The sequence below is a fragment of the Notothenia rossii genome (assembly GCF_949606895.1).
Source record: "Notothenia rossii genome assembly, contig: scaffold_229, whole genome shotgun sequence".
Lineage (NCBI taxonomy): Eukaryota > Metazoa > Chordata > Actinopteri > Perciformes > Nototheniidae > Notothenia > Notothenia rossii.
The window spans coordinates 1-12,397 of record NW_027640048.1 but is presented as its reverse complement, the minus strand read 5'-3'; positions in this window follow the sequence as shown (position 1 = coordinate 12,397).

The following is a 12,397-nucleotide window of genomic DNA, read 5'->3' as shown; positions in this document are numbered from 1 at the left end:
GAGGAGCAGTGGAGGAGGTGCAGCTGTTGATAAACTGATGTCTGTCGGTGAGGTAGGATTTCAGCCAGGAGAGTGCAGTGATGTTGAGTGATGATTCGAGGAGGGACAGCAGGATGGTGTGGTTGATGGTGTCGAATGCTGCGGTGACGTCGAGGAGGATGAGGATGTTCAGGTTGCCGGAGTCAGAGGAGAGGAGGAGGTCGTTTGTGATTTTCAGAAGAGCTGTTTCTGTGTTTTGATCGGAAACCGGATTGAAATGGCTCAAAGAGGTCGTTGGAGCTGAGGTGGGATTTTAGTTGTGAGGCAATGACACGTTCAAGTATTTTTGACAGAAAGGGGAGATTTGAGATGGGCCGGAAGTTTGACATGATGTCAGGTGTGAGTCCAGGTCTTTTGAGAATGGGTGTGACAGCAGCCAGTTTGAGAGAGGGGGGAACTGATCCAGATCTGAGGGAGGAGGTAATGATGGTGGCGATGAGCTGGGACATGGCAGGGAGGCTCTCTTTAACAAATTTGGAGGGCATTGGGTCAAGTGTGCAGGTCGAGTTAATTCCAGTCATGAAGTTGGACAGTTGCATGGGGGTCACAGGGGAGAAGTGGGACAGGGGCTGTGAGGTGAAGGGGGGGGGAGCCAGGAGAGGAGGTGGGGGGTGCTGGTGAGGGTGTCAGATTGCTGTAAATGTTGCTGATTTTGGTTTGGAAAAACGAAAGGAAGGAGTTGCACTGTTCGGTGGTGAAGGACGAGGTGGCGTTGTCACAGGGTTTGAGAAGTTTGCTGATGGTGGAGAACAGACGCTTGGGGTTGCTGGAGCCAGACTGAATGAGTTGTGAGTAGTAATTAGACCGGGCTGCTCTGAGTGCGTTACTGTACTGCTGGAGATAGTCTTTGTAGATTTGAAGATGGACTGTTAGTGTGGTTTTCTTGTGTTGGCGTTCAAGTTGACGTTTCCTTGATTTCATTTGGCGGAGTTCAGGGGTATACCAGGGGGCGGAGTGTATGAAAGAGACATTTTTAGTTTTTGTGGGGGCCAGTTCATTGAGACAGAAGGAGAGGGTGCTGTTATAATAGTCCACAAGTTCAGATGGGTTTTCAGAAAGTGGGGGGGGGGAGGCAGACATCTTGCAGGTAATGGAGGCAGTGATTGCTGAAGGTGAGATGGATTTGAGGTTTCTGTAGGTTATTGTGCGTTTTTGCTTTTGGGCAGGGATGAGGATGCTGATATCCATGATGATGGCCAGGTGATCAGAGATGTGGAGATTGAGGCTGGACAGATGATGGATGGTGAGACCAGTGGAGCAGACCAAGTCCAGGATGTGACCACGGCTGTGTGTTGGGAAGTTGATGTGTTGAGAGAAGTTGCAGCAGTGAAGGGTTTCCTTAAATTCAGAGGCATATTTGCAGGTCGGGTCTTCAACATGAATGTTAAAATCCCCTAAGAGGAGAACAGATGGGGATATGGCAGAAAGCTGAGTGAGAATGTCAGAGAGGTCAGAGAGAAAGGAGGGGTTTGGCTTCGGGGGACGGTAGATGATGGCTGTGACCAGGGGAGTGGGACCAGAGAGTTTAAAGATCAGGTGTTCAAATGAAGAAGCATCAGGGATGGGGATTACGGTAGCTTTTATTTCCTTTCTGATAATAGCAGCTATACCACCACCCCGCCCTTGTGGGCGAGGTTTGTCAATGTATGTGAATCCTGCTGGGGTGATTTGATTTAAAGAAAAATAGTCCAGGGGCTTTTGCCATGTTTCGGTCAGATACAGAAAGTCCAGGTTATTGTCTTTAATGAATTCATTCAGAATGTGGCTTTTATTGTGGATGGAGCGTGTGTTGAGCAGGGCTGCTCTGAGGTGACGTTGTATTGGGGGGGGGTTGTGTGGACCGGGGAAGTGGAAGGAGATTGGTCAGATTCACGTGTTTTTTGTTGTGATGGCGTAGTGTGGGCGCGTGACAGGACCAAATGGACGGGATGGAGTGTGGAGACGTGGAATGAAATAAAAACTTACGGCCAGAGCCTCTGTGTGGAGGACGGCGTTTGCGGAGTATTTCGTTATCTGCGAGGATGTCCATGCAGTCCGGAGGCAGGCGGTTATTAAAGGAGTGGAGATCTGACAGGGAGTAGAGCGGCGGCATGATCCCGTGAAGTGGCGCTAGCACGGAGCTAGCTAATGCTGGGGACCCGGGCAGCAGAGATCAGGAGCCGGATGACCGTAGAAGAAGGAGCGGTGTGAGTCCAGATAAAATGAGAGTGATAATCCACAGCATATCAGGAGAATGATTCCAGTGGTTTCCGGAGGAGAATCGTAGGAGGGGCTGACAGCCTGGTGCAGAGTGGGAGCCGGGTGACCAGCCTACTAGCTTGTTAGCTAGCTTGTTAGCCACCGGCTGTAGGCGGCAGGGAGAGACAATGTCAGCGGGGAAGCCGGCTGATCCCAATATACCGTAGTAGCCTACTTGCATAGAGTATATTCAGGCAGGCATGGCGTGAAACTCAGAAAGTGGCAGCATGGTTACAGACATGTTTATCATCACCTGCGTCTCAGATTTCAATGCAATTCAAATCAAATTAATGATTCTTGGTTTTTGTTGGGAAACAAAAACAATCTAAATTATTCAAACAAACCATTGGTTGATTGATCTTCTTTGTTTTTTTAAAGTTAAACTTCTTGGGTTTTTCCTTTGTGTGTTATTTGATTGAAGAGGTACTGGAAAGTAACCGGGTGAAACTAAAGTGCCCACAATCCTTCTGTGTATTGCTGACTAATGCAAACGGACCACACCCTGGACGACAGTATTACAGTTTAAACTCCCCAAATAACCCAAAACTAGCTTCAGTTCAAAGGTCATGGAGAGGACGGAGGGAAGGAGATAGAAATAGTGTATATGGTCGATTGGCAGCATTTACATAGCACTGTTCCACTCTCGTGACCCCTCAAATGACTCTGACATAAGTCAAGCTGAACAACAGGATACACACGTTCATATAGTGCATGCACCTGCTAAGGGAGAACAAGGTTCACACTCACACTGATCGCCATGCAATCAGGAGCAAGTTAGGGTTCATTCTCTTTGTCTCTTAGAGTTCAGGAGAGCTCAACGATGATGGAAATGAAGACTGTCCACACCAACTACGGTTTGGATCACACATGGAATGATTTCCATTATTATTCTTATCACTCAGTTCGTGCATCTGGCTTGGCTTGTGTTTAGCAACTGAGATATGACATCTTATTGAACCAGGTCACTGTTGTTAACGTGCCTTTGGCCACAAGACACAGATGGACACGCACTGTGTATGAAAGTCCTGTTTGCACGCAACTACTTTTTGCGGTAACTAATAGCGTTACTAGTTACCCATTCCCATTAAGTAACGCCGTTATAGTTACTGTGATTTAAATGGGTGCGTTACTGCGTTACATTATGTGATGGAACTGAACCGAATCTCCCTGCGGATATAATTTACAGGCGAACACAGCGATGTCCTCTCACAGCACCATGGAAAAGTGAAAGTAACCAGAGAGGAGTGATGACTGGTTAACGCGGGGTAACATTTCATGGTAAGCCAATCAGATACAGAGTTGGGCGGGTCTTGCCTTATGGGGAAAATACACACACACGAACACTTGCTAATGCTAACACACACACACACACACACACACACACACACACACACACATACACACACACACACACACACACACACACACACACACACATACACACACACACACACACACACACACACACACACACACACACACACACACACACACACACACACACACACACACACACACACACACACACACACACACACAATGGCCAACCCAGTCTCATGGCATTTCGTGTTCACCAACACGATTTTCTCCTTTTTTTCGTGTTGCACAGCACGATTTTAAAAGCAATGTATTTCTACTGGTAATGTGTTTCGTGCCTGCAGCACGTCTTTTTCTCCGGTCGGGTCGTGGAAGACCGGAAGCTGTGTGGTTCATAAAAACATGTTCTTACTCAATATCAAGCCACAATTATTGCTTTTATTTTAAATCGTATAATTTCGGACTTTTGTTTCCGTCTGTGAGGAAAATAAATGGGGCTGAGAGCCTCAGGATACTGAAATCTGTATTTTTAAATCTTTTCTTCTAATTTGTTATTCTTTTCTAAATAACACACTGTTATTTACTCACCAATAACACACAATTATCCTTGCTTTTATTTATTGGTTTAATTCCATAATCTCTGGCTTTTTTGGCGTCCGTCAGTAACTGAATTTCAAAATAAAGATAACCGGAAACAGACGTAGGCCTCTAGGAGTTTAGGATGGCCCAAGACACTACACTACCCATAATCCCCAGCTATCGTTTAGGACTACAGTCCCCGTGATTAATCTTCAAGCGCTGGGATTGGATGTTGGAGTGTCAGTGCGCCAAGGTTACACCGAGCGTCAAACAGCTGTTTGAAATGGAACGAAACCACGCCAGACTATCCAAAACTGGAATCGAACGCCCCCCCAGAACTACACATGCTGGCTTTTGTGTTTCGCAAAATGTTCCATGGGACGTCTCTACTGAACGTTTTCTTTTTTCCCACAATTAGAAGTTGCCAGTATTAAACACATTGGTGTTATCAAATGTAAAACATATAATTAATACATGGGTGGAAATCGCTTGTGTCCATAATGAGCAGCATTAATATATACCCACGTGACAGCTCATTGTTACTTTGTAATTCTACTCCACAATTCAGAGGTTAACCTGATTGCCAAGTGCCAACAATCAGGAGAGATATTTGAGAGTTGGTGCTTGAGAAGACTAAACATTTATCTGCAATTGACATGAATGGAAACGAGTAATAAAGTATATTCATTACTCGTTATTCTCTACTAATAGTTAATTAAAGACTGTATAATGGCTATTTTGCACATCCCTTTCAAGATTTCAAGATTTTCAAAGGTTATTGACTTATCATATACACAACTACGGTGTAGTTATGCAATGAATGAAAATCTTGGGTCACAGGTTCCTCAACAGCACATTACAAGACATCTATCAACATGGGTTTGTACCTCCACCATTAAACTGTCATATTCTGCACATTTCTTATAATATCTACATAAGAGTATAATTAATGTGTATAATATCAGTTAAAATAAGTGCTTCAACATAGTTAACATCGCAGGAAAGCAATATATTAGACGTTAAGTACTTTGTCAGGCTTAATATTTATCTGTAGATACCCCCAAAGTTTTTTTCTTATTTAAAAGAGGACGTTAATCTAAAGTATTATTTAATGTTTAAATAAAGGTTAATTCGTTTTTCTGTTTTGCTCATCCTCATATTAATATCTTTGTACATCCTGCACTAAAATGTTTTATTGTAGAGATCACTTACAGTATCTTCTTGATTTTTTATATTCTATATTTCTATCACAGACCTTCTACTTTCCCCCTATGAAAGTATGTACTCTTAATATTTTTTTAATCAAATATAACACATAAAAACAATAATTCAATAACATGCTTTAACCACTAGGCGGTGCACACAAGGTACACACAGCTATAATAACTTTGTATTATTAGTGCAGGACACTTATGTATGTACAACATCTGAAGATGTGTAGTTTTATTCATGCTTTCACATAATTTTATAGCATATTGCTAAACTATTTCAGACTCAGTATTTACATTCTTATATTCAAAGAAAATCAAAGTCCTTTTCTATCAGCTGTGCACCGTTATGGTGTAAATATAACTTATCTACAAATTAGATCAAATATAAAAGTCAGCCGAATTAGCGTTGATCCTGCTAGGAGACGTATTGTGTGAAGAGAAATTGAAGATGTTGTTTAATTGTTGATATATTTATGATCCACGTTGAGTATTCAGTTTCGGCGGCATTTCTTCCAGTTTTTCCAAAGGTCTTCTGATCAGGGCTCTATAAATAAAGAACTACGGCAGATGTGTAATATGTAATGCAGCCGGACCGTGTATTACAATGCCGTTATGTGATGACTTCCAAAGAGAAAAGCAAGAACACTCCGAATTAAGTATTATTTTAAAATGTTTTCCGGATTTCATATCATATAAACACCAAATCCCAGCATGCATTGCGGCTAAAACATCCAAATCAGCGAGCTTAAACCATAGCTGAGGATCTTGGGTAATCGCTCGAAATGCCTACGTCTGTTTCCGGTTATTTTTATTTTGAAATTCAGTTCCTGAAGGACGCCAACAAAGCCCGGGATTATGGAACTAAACAAATAAATAAAAGCAAGGATAATTGTGTGTTATTGGTGAGTAAATAACAGTGTGTTATTTAGAAAAGAATAACAAATTAGAAGGAAAGATTTAAAAATACAGATTTCAGTATCCTGAGGCTCTCAGCCCCATTTATTTTCCTCACAGACGGAAACAAAAGTCCGAAATTATATGATTTAAAATAAAAGCAATAATTGTGGCTTGATATTGAGTCAGAACATGTTTTTATGAACCACACAGCTTCCGGTCTTCCACGACCCGACCGGAGAAAAAGACGTGCTGTAGGCACGAAACACATTACCAGCAGAAATACATTGATTTTAAAATCGTGCTGTGCAACACGAAAAAAAGGGGGAAATCGTGTTGGTGAACACGAAATGCCATGAGACTGGGTTGCAATGGCAGATGCAAGTATCAGCGAGAGCAGCAGCGCATTTACAACTTGGAGATATAACCACTATTTTCAATTTGTGGGGATAAAGGACGCAAACAATATTACGGTAAACTGTAAACTGTGTGCAGGACAGAAAGCATTGCCCACATTGAATAACAGCAATGCCGATCTCCTGAAGCACCTAACTAATGTACATGGGGCTATAACACTAGTCGCCAAAGACCCCACCGTCTCAACCACCGGCAGTGACCCAGATGGAGCAACACCATCTAAACAGCCAAACAACGGTTTTTTTAAATCCCCACATGTCACCCAGAGTCAACTAAACAGATTGATTGTCAGGTATGTTGTTGAGGACATGCTGCCCATCGCAACGGTCGAGTCTGTTGCCTTCAGAGAACTAGTCAGCAAAAAACAACACAACAACTTGTATTTTTGTTGTTATTATTTTTAAAGTAAAGTAACTCATTACTAGTTACTTTTATAATTGAGTAACTATTAAAGTAACTAGCTACTTTTGTGAGAGCAGTAACTATAACTATTACTAGTTACTTTTTTAAAGTAACTTGCCCAACACTGCCTGTTTGTGATATATGCAACATAATGGTTCACTTTGTTAGACCCTAACCCTATACAGTAGGCCAAGCTAGAGACCCTAACCCTATACAGAAGGCCAAGCTAGAGACCCTAACCCTATACAGTAGGCCAAGCTAGAGACCCTAACCCTATACAGTAGGCCAAGCTAGAGACCCTAACCCTATACAGTAGGCCAAGCTAGAGACCCTAACCCTATACAGAAGGCCAAGCTAGAGACCCTAACCCTATACAGTAGGCCAAGCTAGAGACCCTAACCCTATACAGAAGGCCAAGCTAGAGACCCTAACCCTATACAGAAGGCCAAGTTAGAGACCCTAACCCTATACAGAAGGCCAAGCTAGAGACCCTAACCCTAACCCTATACAGAAGGCCAAGCTAGAGACCCTAACCCTATACAGAAGGCCAAGTTAGAGACCCTAACCCTATACAGAAGGCCAAGCTAGAGACCCTAACCCTATACAGAAGGCCAAGCTAGAGACCCTAACCCTAACCCTATACAGAAGGCCAAGCTAGAGACCCTAACCCTAACCCTATACAGAAGGCCAAGCTAGAGACCCTAACCCTATACAGAAGGCCAAGCTAGAGACCCTAACCCTATACAGAAGGCCAAGCTAGAGACCCTAACCCTATACAGTAGGCCAAGCTAGAGACCCTAACCCTATACAGAAGGCCAAGTTAGAGACCCTAACCCTATACAGAAGGCCAAGCTAGAGACCCTAACCCTAACCCTATACAGAAGGCCAAGCTAGAGACCCTAACCCTAACCCTATACAGAAGGCCAAGCTAGAGACCCTAACCCTATACAGAAGGCCAAGTTAGAGACCCTAACCCTATACAGAAGGCCAAGCTAGAGACCCTAACCCTAACCCTATACAGAAGGCCAAGCTAGAGACCCTAACCCTAACCCTATACAGAAGGCCAAGCTAGAGACCCTAACCCTATACAGAAGGCCAAGCTAGAGACCCTAACCCTATACAGAAGGCCAAGCTAGAGACCCTCTTAATCGCAGCAGCTTGTTTGGGCAACATGTTGAAGTGGAATGCCATCCAGAGTGAAGACAGAAAAGCACTGCATTCTTATTCTATCTTTCTTCGTGGAAGTTGCAACACGATGGAAGATGTTGAGTTTTTGGATGAAATGAATAGCACATCAAACTGTGTGATCATGAACCTCTCATTTAAACTGAGGGAACAGTGGAGAACAAGTGCATATGCATATTATGAACACAATAAGACACGAGCAACGTTTCCAGTATTGGTCGACTTCATTGAAAAGCATGCACGCGTTGTATCAGACCCCATGTTTGGAGACATACAGGATGTCATGCCAAAAAGGGATATCAAAGTATCACCCAGCAATAAGCCTCCTCATGGTTATAAGGGAAGTAGTTTTGTTACTATGACAACCCCCGGAGTCAATGAAGAGCAAAAACCTTTCCAAAACATCAAATCAGACGATAAAGGCATGACTGTTCAGAAGCGCTGTGTATGTTGTGCAGGAGAACACACCTCTGAAACATGTAGCATGAACAAAACATCTCACAATGAAAAGATCGACTGCTTAAAGGCACAAGGAATTTGCTTTGGCTGTCTAACGAAAGGACATCAAAGCAAAGACTGTCAGAAAAGAATGAAATGTGAAGTTTGTTCAATGAAACATCCAACAATACTGCACATCTACAAGAAAAGGATTGAACACAAAGACAGCTCTGATAAATACAGCCAAGCAGTTTCTGTAAGCAGCGCATTAGTCTCTTTGAATGGCAGAAGCCACGCTGGGGCCGGTGGTCAACAAACCCTACCAACTATCCCACTTCAAATCAAGTTGTCAAACTCGAACCAGACTGTGCAGACTTACGCATCTATGGATCAGGGAAGCACTGCACGTTTCTGTACTGAAGCCCTTCAACAAGATGTGCATGCCGAAGCCAAGAGAACAAAACTCCTCTTAAAAACAATGGGTCAGGAGAAAATGATTAACACTTCCTTTGTCAAAGGTCTTGAAGTGAGTTGCATCGAAGGCAATGCCTAAAGTCTACACACAAGAGGACATTACTACTGGAAAAGAGCACATTCCCACTCAAGAGACCATCAATACATGGAAATATCTAAGAGAGATGAAGTTGCCTGAACTGGATTGTGAAATCGGTTGCTTATAGGAAGAAATGCACCAAAGCTAATGGAGCCGTGGAAAATAATAAACAGTCAAAATGGAGGACCCTTTGCTGTTAAGACAGTCCTGAGTTGGGTTGTGAATGGACTGAATCAGGAAACCACTGAATCTGAGAATGCTTCATGTGCTGTTGTTAATCGGATATCAGTGACAGATTTAGGTGAGCTGCTGCTGCAGCAATACAACCATGACTTTCCAGAGAAAGGTTGTGATGAGAGGAAAGAGATGTCAGTTGAAGACAAACACTTTTTAAAGATCATGTCAGATTCAGCTCAAATCAAAGATGGACATTATCAGCTTGAACATCAGCAGAATCATTCAAAAGGAAATTCAAAAGGAACAACATTTTCCATGATGAATATAAAACATTCTTGCAGGCTGTGATAGCTAAAGGTCACGCTCAGCCACTGCCCCGAGAGCAGCTCAAACCTGAGAGTGGAAAGGTGTGGTACATACCACCTCATGGGGTTCATCACACAAAGGAGGGCAAGATTTGTGTAGTGTTCGATTGTTCTGCATCTTATCGAGGATATTCATTACATGACGAGCTTATTCAGGGTCCCAATCTTCCCAACACGCTGCTTGGTGTGCTCATTCCATTCAGACAAGAACAGAAAGCTTTCATGGCTGATGTCGAGGGGATGTACCATCAGGTCAAGGTGGCTCCTGCCCATCAGGATTATCTTCTCTTTCTTTGGTGGCCAGGAGGAGAGGTCACTTTACCTCTCGCTGAGTACAGGATGACGGCACATCTATTTGGTGCCACTTCATCTGCAAGTTGTGCAACCTATGCTCTCACTAAAACCGCTGAAGACAACAAAGAGGATTTCTCTGCAGAAGCTGTTGACACTGTCGGAAGAAATGTCTATGTTGACGACTGCTTAAAATGTGTGGCTTCTGCTGACCAAGCTGTGAAGTTATGTGAAGAACTCAAGGACCTTTGTGCAAAGCGAGGTTTCAATCTGACAAAGTGGACAAGCAACAGTAAAACTGTGCTGGCCTCCATCCTGAAGAGTGGAAAGCCTGGACTTAGAGACCCAAGACAATCTTCCAATAGAAAGAGCCCTAGGGATACAGTGGCATGTGGAGGAAGATGTTTTCAAGTTTCAAGTCTGCTTCAAATCTCAACCAGCCTCAAGGAGAGGCATCCTTTCAACAGTCTGCTCTGTGTACGACCCACTTGGATTCCTTTCACCAGTTATCTTCAAAGCATGTCCTAAGAGTTGTGTGAACTCATCTGTGGGTGGGACGAAGAAATCCCGGAGGCTCTCAAGAAACAGTGGCAAAGATGGCTCATGGGATTAAAGCAGATAGAAAGCTTCAAGTCTGATCGATGTATCAAACCAAAGAATTATGGACAAATTAAATCTGCACAATTTCACCATTTCAGTGATGCAAGCGAGATTGGATACGGTGTTGTCACCTACCTTAAGATGATAAATGAAGACGTTCACATACCCTTCATGTCAGGAAAGTCACGTGTCGTGCCTCTGAAAAAAGTCACTGTCCCAAGATTGGAGCTCACAGCAGCAGTACTGGCAGTACGCAGGGACAAGATGATCAGAGCCGAGCTGCAAATCCCATTATGCAAATCTGTTTTCTGGACTGACAGCACATCTGTTCTGAGATACATCATGAATCAAACGCTAAGGTCTCAGACATTTGTAGCCAACAGAATAAGTCTGATCAGAGAAGCAACATCACAGTGGAAACACATCAACACTAAACTGAACCCAGCAGATGATGCATCTCGGGGTTGGCAGCCGAATCATTCCTGAAATGTGAGACTTGGATAAATGGTCCATTGTTTCTGAAAAAGCCTGAGCACAAATGGCCGGAGTTTCCGGACGCACTTAAACTGGTCAATGACAGCTATCCTGATGATCCAGAGGTGAAGAAGGAAACATTCAACGTGAACCCAACCATTGCAACTGACCTAAAGGCCACAAGCAAGCTAGAGCATCACTACTCTGACTGGAGGAAAAGAGCAGTTGCATGGTTCCTTCAAGTACAACATCTCTTGCTGCTTTTGAGTAAAAAGAGGAAGGAAGTTACTTCTACTCAAACAAAAGAACCAAATCGAATAAAGCTGATTGAGAAGGAGATGAGATTGTTTAAAGGCTCTATGAGAGGTCTCACACTCTCTAAGGATAACTTGGATAAGGCTGAAGCAGCAGTGGTGTGTTTCTGTCAAAAACAGTCTTTTCCAGAGGAAGTGGAAACTTTGAAAAAGGGAAAACCAATCAAAGGAAGTAGTACACTGTATAAATTGGATCCAGTGTACGAGAATGATGTTACCGAGCACTAGGACTCATTCCTAATTCACTTCAGATACACTTAAAGGTGGGGTAGGTCATTCACTTCAGAAACACTTAAAGGTGGGGTAGGTCATTCACTTCAGAAACACTTAAAGGTGGTGTAGGTCATTCCCTTCAGAAACACTTAAAGATGGGGTAGGTCATTCACTTCAGAAACACTTAAAGGTGGGGTAGGTCATTCACTTCAGAAACACTTAAAGGTGGGGTAGGTCATTCACTTCAGAAACACTTAAAGGTGGGGTAGGTCATTCACTTCAGAAACACTTAAAGGTGGGGTAGGTCACTCACTTCAGAAACACTTAAAGGTGGGGTAGGTCATTCACTTCAGAAACACTTAAAGGTGGGGTAGGTCATTCACTTCAGAAACACTTAAAGGTGGGGTAGGTCATTCACTTCAGAAACACTTAAAGGTGGGGTATGTAATTCACTTCAGAAACACTTAAAGGTGGGGTAGGTCATTCACTTCAGAAACACTTAAAGATGGGGTAGGTCATTCACTTCAGAAACACTTAAAGGTGGGGTAGGTCATTCACTTCAGAAACACTTAAAGGTGGGGTATGTAATTCACTTCAGAAACACTTAAAGGTGGGGTAGGTCATTCCCTTCAGAAACACTTAAAGATGGGGTAGGTCAATCACTTCAGAAACACTTAAAGGTGGGGTAGG